Source organism: Lissotriton helveticus, chromosome 3_1, assembly GCF_964261635.1.
Source record: "Lissotriton helveticus chromosome 3_1, aLisHel1.1, whole genome shotgun sequence".
In the NCBI taxonomy this organism is placed as follows: Eukaryota; Metazoa; Chordata; class Amphibia; order Caudata; family Salamandridae; genus Lissotriton; species Lissotriton helveticus.
Genome location: NC_136061.1, coordinates 818,293,590 through 818,316,866, shown reverse-complemented (window position 1 = coordinate 818,316,866; position 23,277 = coordinate 818,293,590). Strand labels below are relative to the sequence as shown.

Below are 23,277 nucleotides of genomic sequence, written 5' to 3'. Positions count from 1 at the left end.
GAGTACCTCTTTGCTGACGTTCAAACTCTCAGTCAAGTACCTAAAAGCTGGCACGGTTCCATAATAACGCCTATCTACAAAGGTGGTGACAGAACCAACCCACTTAACTAGCGACTAATAACACTGCAGGATGCAAAATACTTTGCATCTCTTTTATTAATAGATCTGGTTACCTGGTCAGGCGACAGAGATCTGATTCCACTCAATCAAACGGGGTTCAGAGTGGGCATCGGAACTATTTCAAATATTCTATCAATAACCCTGATAGCTGATAAATGCCAGCGCAATACACAGGAGCTGAACTTATGCTTTATTGATCTTCAAGCCGCATTTGATAGTGTGGATCGGGATCTACTATAGGCTAAATTAAGATCATGGGACATACCTGAGAGTTTACTAAGGGGCCTGTTGCTATTCTATACCGATACATGGACACAAGTAAAACTAGGCGACGGTACGCGACTGTCAAGAAAAGTGTCCACAGGAACCGGATTAAAACAAGGATGCGTCCTGGCGCCTCACTTGTTCAACCTATTTCTTTCGGATCTTTCCGGCAAACTAAACACCTGCAATGCTCACCCCCCCCCCCCGAGACTGGGTAACCTGCAACTTTCACATCTTGCATATGCGGATGACATTGTACTTATGAGCCTAACAAAAGTCGGTATGACTAGACTATTAACAGAACTTTCGCTTTTCTTGTCTGCTAACAAACTGACTTTGAACTTATCTAAAACCAAAACAATGCTAATTTCCAATCGCCGCTCAATAGATCACAATATCTGCATAGAAGGCAAAAGGCTTGAAAGGGTGTCAAGTTATAAATATCTGGGATATTTTATTGACGATAAGATGACTCTAAAAGCCCAGAAACATTACCTTACACAACGAACTGGAGCCTTGATCTTTGCATTTAGCTCCCTGTATAAAAAACTAGAGGGCCCCTCGTTTAAACCACTACTAACGGTAATTGCTATTAAAGCCCTTCCAACCTTAACATACGCAAGAGCAGCAATGCATGGTAAAGATGGTGCCTTGTTAAATAACTTGATTACCAAAATTTATAAGAACGTTTTTCAACTTCCCCGTACTGCTTCACCAGCGCAAATGCGTCTAGAATTTGGTCTCTTAAATGAGTCAGTGGGAAGACTATACACCTGTATTAAAACTTGGTACCATATCAAAATGAACGCCGCTGACAATAACTTAAACAAATTTTTGTGACAAGAAGTCGAAATGGGAAATAGATCAGAGGCAAACAAATTCCTGACCAAAGCATTGGAATTAACATGTACCGCCCCGCTATGGGACAAACATTTGCCATTTAATTCATTTAAACAGGCAATAAACAAAGCCGCCAAATTACATTCTCTACTCATTGATAAGGAAATCTTCTCCTATCGTTCCCACTCTTGGGTTGTAATTAACAGCTACAAACTATTTACTCCGGCGCTCTACTTGGATTCTACATACTCAGTTTTTATCAAAAAAAGGCTGATGGCTCTAAGACTCGGAAAATACTCAACGCTGGCTGATGCACCAGTCTGGAAACATCCGAGATCCGTTGCCTGTCGGCTTGTGATTATACCAAAGAGGATATAATTCACATTATTTGTCATTGTACAAAGTTGAAACAGGAGCGAATGCTTCTTTTAAAGAATCACTTTCTGATTATGGGATTACGCACCTGCAGGTCAGCTATTATAGGCTGCTTGGACTCTACGGACACACAAATCAACTGTAAGATTGTAAAGTTTCTGCTTGCCTTTGAAAAACGCTTGACAATTAACTAACACTTCTAAAATTGTACTGCGATTTTCTAAACTTCATTTTCTTTGTCCTTTTAAAATGAGTATTTGAATTTTATCTAGATGCAAACTTTGAAGATGTATTTTAACTAATTTAAATTTTAACATTGTGTCACAAGTGCAAAGGAAATTTGTTATGGTTTTAATTAACTAAACAATAAAGTTTAAACAAACAAACAAACAAACATCCTCCTGGTAAAACTCAGAAAACCCCACAATCTATGACACTCATTGGGACAATTTATTAAAGAATGTGATCCCACCGTTGAACCTGTTACAGTCCACTATCTAATCAAATACGCAAACTAGCCCTGCCCATCTCCCCTCAACTCCAAGCTAATATCCCTGATACATCCTCCCCATTTCCCCATCCTCCCGCTCTCCCTGTCCCTCCGCCTATTTTTTGCATGTTTTTCTCCATTCTGCACCTGGGCACAGCCGCTTTGTATAGTTCGCACATTTTTAGAAAGTTCATCAACAAACCAAACATTGGGCTTCATGAGATAGCCAATCATATATGCTGATTAACCCTGCATGATCACTCAGACTCTTAGTCTCTGTTTTACTTTCAAAGCCTTCCAACTTCTGCTACACATGGATGTACTCTTACTCTTTATATGTTTTGTTTCATATCTTGCTTAACGTTTGTCAATAAATATGATTTGAAATATAAAAAGAAATTAAAGTAAATGCACTTGAGACTAAAGACCACCTTCAATTGTGGTGAATTAGAAAATGTCAGCAGTGTTTCTTCTCTCTCTATTCCTGTCATCCTGTCTCAGCTGCACTGAAGGCTCACAATGATTGCTGGAGAACAGAAATCTGACGATTTAGTAATATGGAGGGCCTTGGCCCAAAACTCCACGCTTTATCTATACGAGTGGTGCGTGTTGAAGAAGCTCACCCTGTTTGATGGCTCGCAACCACTAGACAGAAAAAATACTTCATGACTAAAACCACCGACCTCCAAGCAGCAACCAAGAGTTCATGAATCCTCCTCTGCTCTGCCCCTTAGGACTGAAACTATTTTTTATAGATAGTGCTGAAAGCCAGAGCATTACCCTCAACGTGCAAATCAGTAGTTATAAGGCTCAAGTGCTAAGAATTGGATGACTTACATGTTCAAGAAACACCATTAAATCAAACCTCATCAGCTGTGTCCATAAATGTCTCAGACCCTGCTGTCAGTTCTACTTTCCTTGGGTTTTGTGACACTACACCGAGGTCCATAAAACTGACTGACAGTAATATTGCATTCAGCACATCACGTACCACTGCTTTGTCATGGTAAATATATAATTAATATTCATACTTTCATATGCACTTAACCAGACTTGCCTTGTGATGTAGCACTCAAATCGATATAGTAGATGCGTTATCATAGTCACACGATATAATGTGTGCATTGTAATGGGGGTATACCTTCTCTCACCAGTGCCAAACTGGCCGTTAAGTGCATTTATCAAATCCTCGCGAGGCTAGGGGATCATGGAGGTCGCTGTTGTAAGGCCGAGGGCTGCCTCCACTGGGCCCAGGCCTCACAGTCGGAAAAGATGAAGAGAAGATGTTGCATTGATGCATCACTGATTTTCAAGCAGACCAGTGAATATCAGCGCACTGGCTGTTCCTCAGATCCCACACCATGATCTCCATTAGCGAGTAGAAAAAGCTGGAGGTGGGCCTTGTGTGATTAGATGGTCCGTACTGCATTTTCATCCCCTGTCTGAGCACTTTAAACCTATATGTAAACATTGTTTACATGATGGTGTGAAAGTAGATCTTTATATTCAGAAAGTTCTGCTAATTAACTGTGATAGCACTGAACACTAAGGGCTTTGCACTATTCCCCTTGGTGAACTACCCTCGACCTCGCCATTGTGTTTGAGATTATCAGGAAAGCACACATATCTATACCTTTCTCCTCTACTACATTTGCTTGTTGCTACTTTCTAGTTGCTTTTTTGGAATATGATCTTTGGACTCTTTTTCTAGTGCGCTTAACTTGCCTATTAGTCCTGATGGTGACCTCCACGTTCTGCATGAGGTCGAAACGCTGTTGATATGCGCACAGCTAGATTCCTGGACCAATCGTTCTCAACTACTTCCATTGGGTCTTGAGAAGACTGTTGGTTTGCAAGCACACTTTTTTCACTGATTTACTTTTGTTCCTCTGTGTGGTTACAATTTGAGGGCTATATTGTTTATGATTTACAAATAAGAGCCTATTTTTCTCACATCTATTATGTATGCTAGTTTGGAACTGGCTGGTTCATTTTATCTTTGTATTAATTACGTAGTGGAGTACTGATTCATCCAGTGTTATTAGGTATTTATTGCTTTGTCAAATGAACTCACAGTGAACTTCTAGGTTGATAATGTTCTACATGGTTCTCGGGAGGCCCTTATCATTGTTTTGTATTTCAAAATTGATGGCAGACCTGCCAACTTCTCAAAAATATTTAACGTCTGAGGAGGAGGCGATGTCTTGGAGGGGGTAGAGCTTTGTGGAGAGCACTGCCTAAGGAGCACTTAGACCCTTCACCCCCCCCCCTGCACTCCCCCCCAAAAAATGCCAATGTCCTGGGCAGGTTTGAACACCCATTAAGATGATGTGAGAAGTCTTCAACAAGGAGCTTGAAAACATGAGAGCCCTACTCTTTGCAAGAGTTTACAACTCACTGTGTGTTATCAGCTCTTTACCGGATGACCACATGAAGTGATTCTCTAAGGTGTGATTCACAGTAGCACTGTGTAAGTTGGCAGGCCTAGGATGGCGTGGGGCAGTTCATTCTGCGAGGTCCCATGAGGTCTGACTGGACGAGTCCCCTCAAGTGCCCATTCTGAGCTGGGCAAGGCTGGGTCGAGGGGATAGATCAGCAGCATACGGGCACTCTTACTCCATGGGTAGGTGTATCTACCGTTGGTGCAGAAGGTGCGGTGGCACCGGGGCCCAGAGCCCCGAGGGCACCATTGAACACAAAAAATGCTGTATTTGACTACCTGAACAGCAGTCAAAGGGTGCGTTTTCCTGATTGAACCAGGGCCCATGGCATACTTGCTACCAACTGACACCATGTCTGTCTACTGATCACCCAACCACTTTCATATTGTGATTAATCTGAGGCCTCGATTTACTAAAAGACTCAAGTACTGGTGGGAGTGGAGCAGCGCACTCCAAGTGTACGGAACTGTGGTGTGCTGAGTACACTCCTGGGCCTGTGCTGTATGCGATGGCATACAGTGGCAGCCGGCATGGTTTGCGGGTGGCAGGGTAGGTGCAAGGGGGGTTGCGGGTGTCACGCGAGGGGGAATCAGAATGAAAAAACAACTTAGCTTGAGGCCGGGTCCTGCGTCCCTTCTCCTGCTCTACTGCTCTCCTGCTTCTCACTCTGACAGGAACAGGAAGCAGGCAGCAGGCTCCCTCCCCTAAGCCAATCACAATGCTGCAAAGCAGAGTTGTGATTGGTCTGAGCACCGTGATTCGGCACTCAACCAGGGGCTAGAGGGGTGGGCATGTTTTCCATGCAGGCTGTAATGCAGCCTGCATGTAGAACAGGGAAAGTGCACATGACTAGTTAGGGCAGCCCGGGAGGGCCGACCGAACACTCATTGTGCACTTTGGAGTGGGCAGACCACTACTCCCCAGCCCTGCTCCAGGAGCAGAGTAGCCCCGCCCACCCGCCCATGCAAAGCAGCAGGACACAAAGCGTAAAATGATAATAACTCCAAGTTATTAATATTTTATGTTTCTCACTGCTTAAAGCAATGGGGCGATGCTCCTCCACCATTGCAGAGGAGCTGCTCCTGAATTACCGCAAAAGATGCGGCCCTCCTGTAGAGCAGAATCTGGTGAGGGTTGGTGGCCTCGTTTAAGGGCTGGGGCCGGTAAACATCCATTACAACGCAGGCATTACATCATAATGCCTTTACAACGCAAGTTGTTAAAATGACGCGCTGTTACATCGCATGCCATTACAACGCAAGTCGTTACTCTTCACCCTCTGCAATGCCCCTCCTTACACCTCTAGGCCTCCTCGCCCTCTACTTTCCTTACCCTTCACTGCTCACGGTATGCCACTTCTTAAACCCATGCCCTCACCATCGCAATTTTTACTTCATCTCACTGCCTCTTCCTTACATCACGCAGATACCTCGGTTACTTATTTCTTATCCACCCACCATCTTTCCATATCCCTCTCTGCAACTCCATGCCACTTCACAAGCATATTTCACATTACCCCACCTGCTCATGTCCTTCAATGCTTCTATAACACTCCCCTCCTGACTTCTTCTTCTCAAGTTTCCCCCATTATGCTTCATTCTCTTTACCCCTTTGTCTCTCCAATGCTGACTTGCCCCCGTTGCCTCTTTTGCTCTCTGTCCCAGGGCTGTACGTGGGCCGGGTGCTGCAGGTGCTCAGCACTGGAAGTTCTAAAAAGCAGGTGCTGAGATTGGATCCTCTTGGGCTCTCCATTTTTGCCTCACCCTCAGGGTGAAAAAAAAATCTTACCTTCGAAGCAGTACCACCCTTCACTGCCTTTGAGGAAACTACAAAGACACTCGCTATAGTTCTTTCACAGCCTCATCCTTTCAAAACAGAAGCATTTTCAATGTTCTAAACAACAAAGCCATGGTTTTGCTTATTTATCTTAGGCAACTAACAACCATTGACAAAACCATTAGTTCTGGCTTCTTGTAGGTGCGTTGTTACTTACTGTATTATATATCTGGATGCAATGACAGAAGCAACAAAATACAGCAGGACACTATGCTAAGCACAGATTTTTAGCTGAAGTGTTTTTAAGCCACGCCATCAATTACATCTGCCACGCCCCTTGGAGAAACGCCCAGTTTTTTCATTTCAGTTAAAGCCCTGCTCTGTCCTCGCATTTTTCTCTGGGTAATGTGTCTTACCTAAGTAGTCACTGCTGGTCATTGGTTGTGATACGTTATTCTCTTGGGCATCAGCATGTAAACGTGTGTTACGCAAACATATGGACTCAAAAATATAAATACCAGACATAAAAGCCATAAAAATATCTTGCTAAAAATATGGATCTGAACACATTTCCCTTGAATGTGTCCACAAATATTCATGGCCTGGATTTGGAAAATGAAGGTAATCCAGTCCCATAACAGGTGAACAGAGAGTTGTGGTCGGATATAGTTTAGATTACCTGCTGGCATTTGTCTGAATTGGTGCACTCTACATGTGTAATCCTTTCTGAAGCTAGTGGTTTCCTAAGGAATATTGCTTTGTATCCCATCCCTTTTTTTCTGTGTTCTACTCCAATGGCTTGAACCACTTGTGGGCCTCTTGGAATGTGGGATGTGTAGCTGAGAATGGGGCCATTATTGGGATGATCCTTGTGGCTTGGGGATCTGGAACTTCAGTGTAATTTGGATTTCGACTTACTTCCAGTTTCACCATTGCACTCCAAGAATCTCATCGCTCCTGCCAATTACTTGAAAAGACGTGGATGAACAACAGAACCAGAGAAACACGCACCACCTACAGAGCAGCCACCATAGCCCACACCAACTCATCAAATCCACAAAGAAGAAATTCCTCACCAAAGCCCACAACACCAAAGAACTCTTCTCCATCATCAAGGAATTTGCCAAACCCAACAGCGAAACAACTGACTTCCACCCTCCCAAGACCTCTGCAACAGACTCAGCACCTTCTTTCACCTCAAGATTAAGAAGATCTATGACAACTTCGACATCCAAGATCTCTGCACTGCTCCAGCTCCCACCCCCAGCGACGCCACCCAACAGACGCTGCTCACTTGGACCCCACTAACGACAGAAGACACCCTAAAGACCATGAAGAGCATCCACTCCACCCTCAGACCGCTGCCCAGCCCACATCTTCCACAGAGCCACCACGGCCATTCCACCCGAGGTAGGCCACATGACCACATGCTCCCTCGAATCTGCCACATTCCCCGATGACTGGACACACGCCAAAGTCAACCCCCTCCTGAAGAAAGCCTCAGCAGACCCGGCGGACCTCAAGAACTTCAGGCCCATCTCTCTCCTTCCATTTGCAGCCTAGGCCATCGAAAAGGCCGTTAACACCCAGGTAGCAAACTTCACCGAAGCCAACGATGTCCTGGACATCTTCCAATCCGGATTCCGCAGCAAAGACAGCCCTACTTGCTGCCACTAACAACAGCCGCTAACTCATTGACCAGGGCCAAATGGCAGTCCTCATTCTCCTGAACCTCTCAGCTGCCTTTGCACCATTTCCCACCGCACACTGGGCACCAGACTCCACACGCCGGCATCCGCAGTAAGGCCCTTGACTGGATATGCTCTTTCTCACAGGCAAAATTCAGCGAGTCAGACTCCCGCCCGACCTCTGAGAACCAACTTAGACTAGATGTGGAGTGCCCCAAGGGTCCTCCCTTAGCCCCACCCTCTTTTACATCTACATGGCCCACCTCGCAACCATTGTCAAAAACCACGGGCTCAACATCGTCTCCCAGCTCATCCTCTCCCTCACCAAAGATCTCAACATCAACAGGCACAACTTCCAAGAAGGGATGAAAACTTTTGCCACCTGGTTGAAGAAAAGTTGCCTGAAACTCAACTCTGAGAAAAACAGAAGTACTCATCCTTGGCTCAACCTCCTCCGTGTGGGACGACACCTGGTGGCCCCTTGCCCTCAGAAACCCCTCCACCCCGACGGACCACGCACAAAACCTCGGCATCAAATTCAAATTCAAAATCACTTTATTCGGTTTTCATTTTGTGATAAAAAAACATAAAAGCATGATACACAAATACAAAATAAATTGTTTAGTTTGTTATTTAAGAAATACCGCCCATCATATTATATTAACCCCTTCGGTGCTCGTCATGGCATATACCTCTCAGGTGCTCATGACGAGCTGAGCTTCAAGCACCTGTTTTAGGGGACCCATAGCTCCAAATTCAGCTTGAATATGTTTATGGGCACCCCATCTGGTCCCGGTGCCTTGCTACCCTTACTGGCTTTCAAGGTGAGTTCAACTTCATCCAAAGTAAAGTCAATATTAATTAGGAAGGACTCGTTTGCGGGACTTGGAGATGCAGGGCGGTCAGACTGGTGGCTGCCTTTCTTTTTCTTAGCATACACTTTGGAGAAGCGGTCTACACATTGGCCTTCATTTATAGCTATTTCTAGTCTCGGGATCGTCTCAGATCTCATAATGGGAGAGTTGACCACACGGCAAAATGTAGTACTGTCCCCTTCTATGCTAGCCTTATGTAAATCAGCCCATGCATTCATTTTTAGTTCCCTCTTTCTTGCTCTTAAAACTTGATTATATGATTTCCTTAATTGAGTTATTTCTACTCTATCCCGTTCCTTCCTGTGAAGGGCATTCTTTAGGTTTGTAGTTTGTATATGCTCTCGTACAATTTTTATCAAACCAGCCTTCTTTCTTACCCTTCCCTTTTTTCACTTCCCTTTTCAATGAGTCCCTAATAGTGTCAGTTATACGCATATAGGCCCCTAATATGTCTTCGTATGATGTAATTCTTAAGACACTTCAGGATGTCATCCATACTGTTTTCAACCACTACTTTCATTATTACAGATGGCTCTACCAGGTCCCATTTTAAAGAGTAGCCATTTATTTTGTTTATTTCTAAATCCTGTAAATGTAGGATCCTTTCGGAGTGTACTTTCTGAATTTCTGTTGCAACTGATATCACCAATCTTTGAGGGAAGTGGTCACTTAAGACATTTTTGTGTATTTCAAACCTATGGACCCTGGAAGCAGACCTATTTGCAGTTATTATAAAATCAATGATTGAATTCGACCCCCTCCCATGGAGAGTCTGCGAAAACAGGATGTCGAAATTACGACATTTGCAAATCCCATATCTAAAAAGAATAGAATTTCGTTCAGGGCATCACCCTGTAAATTGTGGGGAAAATGAGGGCTACTGCATTCTCTTATGTCTACTAGTCCACACAATACTACATCACTATGTGTACACAGAGCAGTATTAAAATCACCCCTCCAGACTAGTAATACATCATCCCTATGATAATTTAGAATATTCAACATTTCATCTCTAAGCTGTTTTAGTATAACTATTACACTTTCCCTCTTTACATTATTATTAAAATGTATTAAAGTTACAGTATCATGCTTTTCTGTTTTCATAATCAGTACTTGGTAATTGGGTACTGAGATAGTCAACAATACTTTGTTTAGCCTTAGAATACTTGACACATAGATACATAAACCTCCCTTTGGTCTCCCACTTAATGATGGTAGAGCTGGAGTGTTGAAAGTCTTATAGCCTTCGATGTGTAATTATTCCCGGGACCATGTTTCCTGTAAACATAGTATGTCAAATTTACTAATGAAGTTTAACCAGGCCTGATTTGATGGTTTGGATCGAAGCCCCACAACGTTCCAAAAAAGTACCTTGATATTATGTGTAATATCTGTTCCCAGGGTTAAATTATCAATTTGCGAGGGTGTGTGCAAATTTGAGGATATCGACCTAGTATATATTGTGTTTTGTGGGAGAGCTAACTCTTCTACACTATTTATGTTATCTACTCTATGCGTTTCTCCCAGGTACTGACAGTTTTCTCGTACAGGTGACTCAGCATTAATATTTTTCCCAAGAGTCCTATTTGTTACTGACATAGTCTCAGCAGTGGAACTATTTATTGTAGCTCCCTCAAGTAAAGATAGATTGTTGTTTGTTACCTTGGTCATGTCAAGTACTTGACGGCTTTGGGGAGAAACAAGTATGGAAATATCACAGGGATCACTAGGGCATTTGCCCAGTCAATCTATCTTCTCTAAGGAGGTCAGTAGAGCATAACGATTTTTCAGCATGATATTATGGGGGTAATCCATGCTTCTTCCAAGAGCGTGACCTGCACCATCCCTCCTTGTTATGTTTGCAGGCTTATAAAAATAGCCTAAAGGGAGGATGTTTATATCCACTATGTTTACGGAACTATTTCCCCCTTTCCATAAAATCCTCTTTACTAGATCAGGTGTTTTGAAAGTTAGGACTATACAGTCCCCGGGAAGGGTTTTCTGCTCGTTCCCTACCCAATTTATCCTTCGTGCCATTTTGAATTCCATGAAGAGTTCTTGGGTTAACCTCGCCATCATACTTGACTCATCGCTCTTGATGAACCGCCAGATCAACACCGTATCCTCGGCCTGCTTCAACACCCTCAGCATTTTCTGAAAAACGTTCAGATGGATCCCAACCGAATCCAGAAAACCAGTCACGCACGTCCTCATCAGTAGGGAACTGGACTACTGCAACGTTCTCTACGCTGGAATTAAAAGAAAAACGACTTCACAAACTCCAAACTGTTCAGAACGCTGCACCCAGACTGATCCTAGGCATCCCCCGTCACAACCACATGACCCAAAACCTCCGCAATCTCCACTGGCTCCCCATCGAAAGAAGATTAACCTTCAAGTTCCTCACTCACGCATACACAGCCCTCCACAACATCGGACCAGCATACCTAAACCACTGGCTCGCCTTCCACGCACCCTAGAGACACCTCCGATTAGCTAACCACTCTCCCACCACCACCCCACGTATCTACAAGACCAGAACAGGAGGAAAGTCCTTCTCCTACCTTGCAGTCAAGGCCTGGAACGACCTCCCCCTCTACCTCCACCTCCGGCAAGCCCCTACACTGCTTCAGTTCAGGGAGGACCTGAAGACCTGACTTTTCGGATGACCCCAGCTCTCAAAGAAGCTGCTTCTCCTACCCCGTAGTGCCTTGAGACCCTCACGGGTGAGTACTGCGCTTTACCAACCCTGATTAATTAATTGACACTTCTTTTTATTTATGTGTTAATTATCAAAACAGATAGATTAAAAACATTGTAATTTACAATGCCAAAAGCTTAAGCTCTTGCAAATGTGAGACCTATTACATTGCAAATGCTTGTTTTTTTTATGGGCAGTAGTGAAATCATGTACAGGTGGTAAGACTGTTCAAAATCAAGGCATTTGGCAAGCCCTGTTGAGATCTTGCCAGTGTCCCGCCTGTTTTCCGTATCAGCCGGAGGCGCTGGACGGGAACTTGAATCAGTTGTTCCTTTAACCCAAGTCTATTAATTCTTTAAACCATGGACTATTAGTCGTGCTAATCCTGGGTCCTATTCTGGAGAGGGCCAGTGGCCCTTATTAGGAATCACTTTATCCTCAGGCGCAATAGTGCGCTATCTTGGATCCTGTTTGCGAGGACTCTGATTTTTTATTTTCCTGGCTCTGGGACTTGGCCGTCCAATCGAATTTGGCCTGAGCCTTGAGCCCACTCATCATTCATCCAACCGTGAAGTTTTTGTTGCCATCCCTCCTGTTATTTTTGCCAGGTGGGTCCTCCCCTGTTTTGCACCTGATCTTTGCGCCCTGAAGAAGGTGAGACGTATATTTGGGTCACGCACCGAAACGCACGTCGGCGCTGGAGTTTTTCTTGTCAACCTGTTATGTTTTTTGTCTCCCCCTCTTCAATTATTAACATGCTGAGAAGAAATTGGATTTCAAACATCAATTGTACCATCAACTTATTTCGTATTCATGTGTTAATTTTGTAACTGATCTTATTTGTTCCATTCTTGTGGATCTCACAAAATTATCAATTATTTCATGTTGTGTGGGGGGACTCACTTTTATGTATATATTCTTATTTTGTAAATGTTGAACCCTTATTCTGTAAGACGTATGAGTATGTGTGTGTGTGCTTCTGTTTGGCTGAACGAATGTGTGTGTGGTAGGATGTGCTTGGATTATTGTGGTATAATATTCACTGTGTTTTTATATAAATATCACAATTACATTTATTAAATACATTTGATATTTTTCGTATTCAATGTTCTTGTGTACCATACTTTGGAAGGCCAGTGTTTAATGTTTCCGGCATTCCTATCAGTGACTATTAGCACATTGGACTTTGTACACAGGCAGAGAAATTTGGTCTTAACTGATGTTCTGATTTCCCCTGTCTTCTCTGCCTGTTATTCGCTTCAGGGACCCCTTCTGAGTGAGTGGACATTTGGCAAGTTAGGCCATATGTGGAAATCCTCAGAAGTAGGAAGCATTATATAAATGCAACAGTATAATAGAAGTATTTGAATTGTGTGTATGTACATAATATTTTGGACAAGTCTGGCGAACTTTTGTTGGGGATTTATCTTCAAATACAAACAAAGAGATTTAACCCGAGAGTGTTACAGAAACACTTGTCCCACTTGAAAGGGAGCAGCATTGATTGCCCTGCGAGCAGCTAAGGGCAAATGCCCTAATGAATGTTTCATGCACAGATCGAATTGGTTGAGAATGATCGGCTTATTTGAAGCTTCTGCGTTCTTTATTCATTATTTGGGTCTAGTGGCTAAAACTGTGCAGTGGAACCTAGCTGAAATTCCAAGCAGCACGTGAAGCAAACGAAATGAAAGTGATGGAAATGAAAATACGTAAGAGAAATAAAATATAGAGAGAAAGCATCAAGAGAGGGGGTGTCGAAAATGAGGCAGAAAAGAAGCCGAGAAACTGACAGGAGTGTATGGTTAGTAAAGGGACAGAGACAATGAGATGAGGGGCAGAGAGAAAAACAAGCACCAAGGTCTGCTGGGCATTGAGACCTCCAAGGCTGTAGATTCCACATGAATAGGTGAAGGACATACAAATGAAGGTCAGTGAAGGTAAAAAAAAAACTGCATAAATCACAGGGTTCAATGTAAAGAATGTGCACATTCTACAGGTCACAGAGATGAGAGAGGAACAAGGGAGGATGGAAAAAGGAAAATAAACCCTTCTCCTCACCCTCTCAGTATTAACTTTAGTACCTTGGTTTATTAGGACATCATTGTGAAAGACCTATAGTGAGCTTACCGAAAACGAACAGCCCACCCACTGCTGATAATGGGTTGCCTTTATTGTTACTCTCGTTTCCTTGCTTCTTATTTGATAGGTTTCCTTGTCTTAGCGTGTCCATCTTATGTTTATCCCTCCCAGGGAGCATAGCTTCTTTACCATTGCTTGGATTAGCTGGTTTGTATCCTTCCATCGCTCACTTCTAGGGAACTTTTTTTTCTTTCTGGTTAAGCACTCCATGAGACTCCATATGTTTTCCATCTCTCTTCTTCATGGGCTTTTTGCAAAGGCCCACTGCTGCGCTCTGTGCTGCTCTCTCTCTTGTACTTCTCCCTCCTACAACCCATGATCCGGGTTGCTCTCTCCCTCCTGTGCTCACCCGCGTCCATTGCTCCCACCCATGTTTGCTTCTAACCCGCCCCCCATGTTTCTCTCTTCCTCTTTCACTTGTGTTTCTCCTCCGACATTATTCTCCCCATCGTGTGCTTTTCACCCTGCCCCTCTGTGTTGCCTCTTTTTTTGTATTTACTGATCCAAATAGTGTCTGCCATCTTGGTTCATTAACCAAAAAAACAATTGAAAAGTCTTCCATGTCATTAGGCTGTGCACGCATCCCATACAATGCATGCCCGCGCCAACAAAATTGTGTAGTTGCCTGCAGTGGTCACTTCATCACACCTTTCTTTTTTTTTTGTCTTTTTTTTACGATGCTGCACTGCATCTGGAAAAAAGCATTAAGGGCCAGATGTAGGAACCCTAATACTGGTCGGTAACGGCCGAAATTACCGAATTTTGGCTGTTACCGACTGGTATTAGGCATTTGGGATGTAGGTAGCTACATTTCAGATTCGGTAATTTACCGAATTTGTATTTAAGAATTCGGTAAATTACCGAATTCTTAAATTCCTATTCGGTAAATTACCGAATCTGAAATGTAGGAAGCATTCAAGTGAGTGATTTTCACCTGTAAGGATTCGTTATTTACCACCAACTATAAGTTGGTGGTAAATAACGAATACCTTTGAAAATGCATATCTGTGCATTTTCAACTGTGCCATGTGGCAGACATACATGCCCTTAGGGCATGTGTGTGTGCCACATCTGCACACAAGCACGATTCAGGGGTGTAACAGGGTGTCAATGTGACACCCTGGCACCCTTGAATGTTTCCCCCATTTTACCAAATCGGTATTTACCAATTCGGTAATTGCCATTCATTCCTATGGGCCTCCAGGCCCATAGGAATGAATGGCAATTGCCGAATCGGTAAATACCGATTCGGTAAATACCCAATCTTACAGTTTCGGTAATTTTTACCGAAAATGTATCTACATCCCATTGACCTATTCTTAAATGCCGAATCGGTAAAATTCAGTCTTTAAGAATAGGTAAATTTTGATTACCTACATCTGGCCCTTAGTCTTTTCCCCAGTGCTGTACAGCATCACCAAATGGCATTGAGAATTGATCCCAAAGGCGAAACCTGCTGGCTTTGCCACTGCCTACTTAAACTACCAGCTCTTCAGAACACTTCAGCCACTTAGGGTAAGGTGAGGGCGCTGCTCGTGGAGTAGTGTGGCTCACTGGTTAGAGGCGGCAGGCCTGAGAGCAGAAGTCAGCCTGGGACCAGGGTTCAATTCCCGATGCGGCAGGGTCGTGGACCTTGGTCAGCGGACTCGATAATTCTCGCTTCAGTGCTTACTCTAATCAGGGGTTCCACTCGGCAACTCTGGGCATTAGCTTGCCTAATCTCCACAACGGCCCCACCAATTCCAGGGATGCCTGGCTCCACCTTGGGGACTCCCAGCAAGGGACCATCCCACAGGGAAAGCCAGGACGGGTTCCCCAGAGTTATACAGCGCCGGGACGCCCCGTTGCTGGGGCAGCTGTGCGCTTTACAAGTATACTACATTTACATTTACATTTAATCGATGCAAAGCTGAGGGCTGGGAATGGACAGCATGGTAATGTATTGTGGGGCCAGGCAGTTCCCCCGTTTTCAATCCAGTCAATACTATTTGACTCCACATGAATTCCACCCTCACCCTTTCTTACTCAAGTATGCGCTTCACAGGTAGTACCTCTATTGATATTCAGCTGTTCCTTTAAGAGTACAGAGGAGAGATAGAAAGAAATAAGGGGCGGAAGGAGACTGATAGAAACGAGAATGGGTGACAAAGGCCTCAGCTGAGAAAGGGCGACAATAAGGGACGAGATGACAGGGTGTGAATGAAAATGGAAGATAGACAGAAAAGTGGAGAGACACGAGGATGAGGGCGAGGCAGGGCAGTTATGGTAGAGAGAGGGTTACAAAGATTTGGAAAGTACATAAGGGAGAACAAGAAAAAAATAACTAAGTATTGATACAAAGGAGGTGGAAGGATGGAGAAGAAGTAAGGGTGAAAAAGGAGTGAGGGATTGTAGGACAGGAGTAGCAAAAAGAGGGGGAATGGGGAGAAAGTTTGAGAGTTGTTTTGGTCACAGAAAAGAGAAGAGCGATTGATAAAAGAGAGCAAACGAAAGGAATAATAAGGGGAAAGGTGATGGTGAGAAAGAGAGCACATTATGAACAGTGTTGTAAAATGGACCTTTTACTCCCTTTTTCCAAAGGTTTTTGGGGGGAAATAGTGTCTGCAGCCCTTCCTTACGGAGTTCAAGCTTGTTCGCTGCACTTGCTCTCTTCATACAATATGGAGGCTGCTATGACAGAATTCGCCAGGGCTGCTTTCGTTTCTTAGTCCCACCCCCCTGTCTGTCATCCTAACTCCAGACTCTGCAGTCAGAGCTAACATTAAAAATAAGGGGCATATGTACAAGCCCCTATTGCCATGGGAACGTCACTTTTTGTGATGTTTTTGTGGCAATAGGGGCTCGCCATATTTACAATTCAGCGTTAAGCAACCAAAATGTGGCTTAACACTGCCTTGTAAATAAGGCCTCCTTTCACACAATGCTTAGCGTGAAAGGGGAGGGCAATAGGTGTTGCGGTGGGCGTTCCACCGCAAACCCCATTGATTTTGCTCCTACCCTCTATTTACAAGGGCAGAGTAAAAAGGAAGCGGTGCCAAAATTAATACCAGGATAAACCTGGTCTTCCATTGGTGAAACATTTTTGCTTTTTCCATTTTTGCTGTCTTGTGAAGCACACATGGAAAAAGCAAAAAGCCTTGGATTACTTGTGTGCAGGAAGGCCCTCCTTCCTGCACATAAACAATCTTTAAAAAAAAAATGCCATTTAAAAACTGGTTATGTGCAGGAAGGGGGACCTTCCTGCACATAAACAATCTTCCCCAGCACGCAGACACCCTTGCACTATGGTGCGAGGGTGCACTATGGTGCAAGGGTGCCTGCGTTGGTGCTACACTGCTAAGTGCAGCGCCAGCGCATGGGGAAACGCAAGGCTGCACCATATTGTTGTAAATATGGTGCAGCCTTGCGTTTCTGAAGTGGCGGAGTGCGGCGGTAGGCCATAACAGACAACGCCTCACTCAGACACTTCAATTAACATATGCTCCTAAATGTCAAAACTGTGCAAGGCTACTTATGAAGACACATGATCAGATATATAATTATCATAACACAAAGTATAAATGTGTACGTTTTTACTGCTCTGTTTCTTCACTACTTCAGGGTATAAACTGGCCTATTTCCTATTTAACAAAAGAGAATAATAAAGGTAAATAATTAATGTGACCGCTTCCTATGGCAGAATAAAAATCGGAAACCACGTATTTCCTCCTGTATTTCCTGGCAAATGACTACAAGCCACACAGCTCGCAATTGTTATAAAACTATGAAGGGGTTAGGAATTATTACATTGGGGTTCTTAAAGTATACCTCACTAAGAAATCACAAATAGATCAATGTACACCACATATACCAGCAGAGGTGCATTGATCATGTGCTCTGCTTCTCAATGCAGAGCAGCTCACATGGGACTTGGGCAGGCTGCGCAGAAACGGTGCTGCCTAGCTGTCTCTTTACACTGTGCAGCACTAGGAGCCAGGTGTATAGGGGACATCTGAAGGTAATGGCAATATTAGGCAGTCCCCTAGAGTTATAACACACTAGGAGGAGGAGCGAGAAGTGATAAAAAAAGGTGGCACATGCTCTGTGAAAAAATACTGCCCTCACTCACAAAGTTGTGACATGTTTCAGCAATGGGCTTGCTTATAATACACCCCTACGCAGACCAACACCTGGCGTGAAGCAAAAAGGAGAGGAAGACAATACACACATGAAAAAGAAATGATATCTCAATATCCTTTGAGATCACCGAAAGAAAAGTACAGTAAAGGTAAAAAACTAGCTCAGTGGTGTTGTGCAACAATTTATTCCTAGACCCACGTCTAGGTCTAAAAATGTGAAGGATGGTGGTGATAGGAGAAATTTTAAGAGTCCCTTCACCCCTCCTTACTACTAAAGTATCGACATGTTTCAACTGCGTTGAAAGTGCCCACAGTGTTGGGTCACACCGGCATTCTTCAGGACCAATCGGATTTCAAATATTATATTTACCCTCTGTACCCAGAAGGATATGTTTGGAATCTGTTATTTCCAAGTGGAAGGTATTCCTAAGCAACGTATATTTGGTTATCGACTTTCATCAAGAGCAATGCATAAAATAGTAAGTTTATGGGAGAGGCCCCTGTTTTCAAACTTTCATCAAGGGTGGTCCTCTGCCTCGGACTGTTTCCGTAACTCGCTGTGAAGGTAGTTCCCTAGAGTGCCATCTGCTGGGGAGCCACGGCCACGCCATGTTTGGGCTCGCTGTGTGATACCTGCAGTGAAAACATATCTATCCCATTCTGAAGTGTTTCGTAAATGTGTGTACTTGTTTCATCTACTTAACTCCTTGCATGCTGAGCTCAGCTCGTCATACAGCACGGTGGCCGAGTGCTGGTGACGAGCTGAGCTCGTCATGGCCTCCGTGGAACGCCCACGCGGGGATAATTACCCCGCTATGTTGGGCGTTCCATTGAGCGGGCGTGGCCATGACGAGCTCAGCTCGTCATCAGCACCGCGGCACACAAGGTGGCGCTGTCTGGTTAACTTAGAGATGACGACAATAACAGTTAATTATTCATTCAAAATACATTAAAAATGACTGTTACCTGCGGCCCACAACATTTTTATAGCTTTGGAGGCCTTACATATTCCGAATTGCCACACTTGTAGGAGTATGATGGTTAGTAGTTGTGGTGTTAATATTACTGGCAGCATGGCAGGGGCAATGTGTGGTGCAAGATGCAGTGGCCTCCTGTCGAGAGCACTGGCTCTTATTTTTTTTACAATTTAAGCGCTGCATGTGTGGAAGGAGACAGGGTAACTGTGGGTGGACAGGGTGTCGGTGTGTTGTATGGGAAGTTGAGATGGGGGAATAGACTACAGGGATCTTGGCAGAGAGGGAGGGAAGGGGCAATATGGCTGTGGGTGAAGTTAAAACTGGGGTATGTGTGGGACCGTGCACATTAAAGCAAAGGGGGCTAGCCTAGGGGGTACCTAGTAGGAGGAACCTTGGTCAGGAGGGAAGGGGGCAAGGAGTAATGCAAGGTACAGGATAGAGACTGGGAGGGGGTTTCCACCAAACCACAGGACTTACACTGATGCCACTCACATCAAGGACATGCTCCTGGTGAAAATAGCATTCTTTTTATTTGAAAAGGGCTTGAAATGTTCAAAAGAGTTTGCAAAGTTTCCCTGAGATGCCCTATGTGTATACTACACAGTTTGCTGATGGGAATTGAGAGCCAGGAAATAAATACGCAAGGAGAGGGCCGTGTATGGAGACAACTGCGTGTAGGAGAGACAATGGTTAGAATGAAGGGACTTTGAAGAGGAGACGGGGAGAAGAAATTACAAATGGGATATTGAGGATATTAAAACAAGGAGAAGGCAGGTGCACAGGCATGGGAAAAATGAATAATCTGGACAGAGAAGGAGTTTAGGAAAAGTAAAAGGTTGAGAGAGGTAAGAAGAAACAGAGGGCTGTTAGAGGCAAGGAAGAAGAGAATAATACCTGTGAAGGAGTGGAAATGAAAGAGGATAGAAAGACGGGGAAGAGCTCTCATTTCTCTCAAAGTTGTGAAAGCATTTTAGTAATTAGAAAATTGTACTTAATGTATGTGTTTAAGCTAGTTTGACTAGGCTTCAAACAGCTGGCATGGACATCATTTACCATTTGCAGAAAGAAAGTGCACTTTTATTTTTTGTAAATGAGCATTCTCCACGTGCACGTGTTTCTTTGTGTGCTTTTCCATTTCAGAAAATCAGAAAAATAGAAGCTTCGTACAAAGGGTTATTACATTAATACATTGTATTAATGTTCCTTTCCCACAAAAAAGTCATGTCCAAGCTGTTCTTATATTTTGCAGTTTTTAATGCCCTTTGCCTAGGAATGAATGAAAGAGCCTTTCATTCACTTAAGTGTTATTGTTTTGTTAAGTTACATAAAGGCACCATCATCGACTTCCTTTTCTATGCCCACCTCCATCATTGATATGCGGCAAAGTAGGTGTTTCTAGATGTATCTTATTCAATGTTTCTAATGCATTTAAATATTCATTGGTCTGTGTCTTGTAATATTGCTGGGCAAACCCTATCAGGCCATTAGAAGTAACTAATAAAAGTGTGTGGTTTTCTGCAGAAAACCCTATAAAAGATGATGTTTTGGGGATATGTTTCTTTATACCTTTTAACCTGAGCAGACTCCACACTAGCTCGTTCACTTACTTTATAGTTGAAGGTTTTTGTATTTGCTTTTGAGGCAATTCTATGTTTGTCCTCTTGCTTAACTATACTTTGATTCTGGCACCTGCTTGCTTTAGAGATTTACCTTATGTTGATTCTCTGGCATTATTTGATTTTGACTTATGACTTATGATTGCTGATTCCCCATGATTTAACTAGTATTTTTTTTGTCTTCTGTAATGAGCGTAAATAAAACCTTCTGGTTTTGCCTTGAAGTCTTGTCTTGTGGAGGTTTCATTCAATAACAAAAAATGAGAGAGTTACCCAGATAAGACCAAGAAGGGACCGGGTGAGAATACTATTCAAAAAAATATTTTCCCTTATGTGTCTGCATTCATTCACCGTACCAAATAAGATTTCCACTGAACCAAAAAATATCACTACTATTCAATCTAACAACACATTTTTTCACTAGTTGATATTGCTTTATTCACACATTTTACAAGTCTTATTCTTGATTAAAAGGTTTTTCATACAAAATTGACTCCATAAAATCAATACACCATGTCAAAAAACCAAAAAGTTACATAAAAAGTCAAATACATTTGCTTATTATCTTCGGTTGGTCAAAAACAGGAATTTCAATCCTACCCTGTTTTTCAAGCAAAGACCTATGCTCATAATACATAAAAGTCCAACTTCATTTTGTTAATGCATACTTCATTCTTTGAAAATTGTATATAACACATTTAACAATGATAAAATATCAATATACTTTCATCACAGTTAAAAAGTTTTTTTATAACAACCAATGTTTGTCTGTCCAAATGTCAACGCGTTTCGGTGTCTCTTTTTATTCCTCTACACCTTCCTCAGGACTTTATTACAATTTTTTATTTCACAAACACCCCAGATCAACAATATCTAAAAATAAATAATACAACAATTATTTACAATCCATTGCCGTGTGATTTCAAATATGCATAATTTTGTTCAGTGTATTGTTCATTTTATAACTGGTACTTAAAATGTTCATTCATACTCTTTACCCTATTGAGGGTGTTGTGTTGGAAAGAATATTAAAACTTATATTCACACGGCGAGACAAACTTTATGTAAAATACTGTGCACTGAATAAATGGAAAGGGAGATATGCTATCTATTTCCATTAACGTATAATATGTAATGACTCAGATCGCCTTAGCACTCAGGGGGTCCAAAGTTTTTCTAAAATAAGAATATGGCCCTTATACGATGAAACAAGTATAGTTCATAAATGTGCATTAAGGTTGAGTGCATAAATGTTAATGTGTGAAGTCAATAATAGACAGTGAATGAATAAAGACACATAAGGGAAAATATTTTTTTGAAGAGGTTTCATTTAATGGCATTGGACTTAGTCTTATAAAGACTCAGGCAGCCCTTATATTTTGCCTCTACCCTTTTAATTGTTCTAATTAGAGCACCGACAAGTGTGAAGAAGATGACACGGTAGATAAGAACCGAGAAAAATGACAGAGGAGATAGAAAAGGACAAGAATGACTACAAAAGCAGAGGGAATTAGAAAATGAACATGAAGAGGAATAGAAGGGAAGAAAGTAGCATACGTAGAGACAATGAAAGAAAAGGAAAAATAGGAATAAGATGTAGGGGAGGAGAGGAGAAAGATCACAAAGCAGAAACATATAGAATCATGTAGACACATAATAGAGGGAAAGAAAACAGAAGAGTGATGACAAGGGTCAAGAGGAGGAAAGGGAAGGGTGACTAAAGCATGATGAGAGGACAGAGTGCTAAAAAGGGAGAGGACTAGCAGATACATGTCAAAGAAGAGAGGGAAGGCGTTGAAGTAAGCACTAATGTCTCCTTAATGTGCGCTTTGGGGCTCGGCCCTGCTAGTCTGTTTCTTTTACAGTACGAATGCCACCGATAGCAGCCTCGGGCTGTCTATCATGCAGACCTTCACTTCAGGTAAGCACATTTCATGCCCTCTGAGCATGTGTCAGACAGCAAACATTTGCCAGGCTGACAGCCTCACAGTCTCACAACCCTGAAACCTGTGAAAACATCAGTTTAATAAATGCCTTTGCCTTCTGTGGTGAAAGATCTCCCGATGATGACAATCTGCAGCCAGTGGTGTAATGCCAAGTGATGCCCTTCAGAATGTGAAGAGGGGAGCCTGAATCTCCAATATCCCACGGATTTCCGTTGACTTCGGCCCCTCTAATGGGATGGGGGCCCTGAAGAGTTAAGGGATCTGCTTGTGCCACAGAGGCTGCAAGGCCTGTGGCCTGCCTCTATCTTCAACGTCATCTGTAAAGTTAGCCTTGCCATGGGCCAGTGGCAGCTCCTCCCCTAAGGCGGAGGAGCTTCGCCCCACTACTTTCATAAGTGTAAGTAAAGGGAAAAAATTATAATAACTTGTTGTTATTATCATTTTATTTGTTCCTGTTGTGGTGTCTTTGTGGGGCAGGGCTGCTCTACTCTCAGAGGAGGAGGTACGAGTGGTGTGCACACTGGAAGTGTGCAATGACTGTTTGGCTAGAAACAGTCATGCGCACTTTGCATGTTCTCCACCCAGGCTGCATTACAGCCCGGGTGGAGAACATGCCCAGGCTCCCATTCCCTGGTTGAGCGCCAAACCATGGTGCCCAGACCAATCACAATGCTGCATTGCAGCATTTTGATTGGTCAGGGGAGCCTGGGTACTTCCTGTCCGGCTCAGCGAGGGACGACACGGAGGGGAAACATTGTTACAACGCACGTGTTACAACGTGTGTCATTACAACACATTTTTTACATCGCAAAAGCCATACGACGCATGCCATTACATGGCATAATCCATAACAATAAGCAATAAGCAGCAGAATACAAAGTAAACACTACACTGCATATGTTACTTGTCTG

General features: G+C 43.2%; 1 protein-coding gene across 1 annotated transcript in view; it reads right to left on the bottom strand.

The window, feature by feature from the left end:
* The window catches only part of RIMS3 (regulating synaptic membrane exocytosis 3), a 410,413-nt gene that overhangs the window by 311,023 nt on the left and 76,113 nt on the right, over nucleotides 1–23,277 (bottom strand). The window lies entirely within an intron of this gene.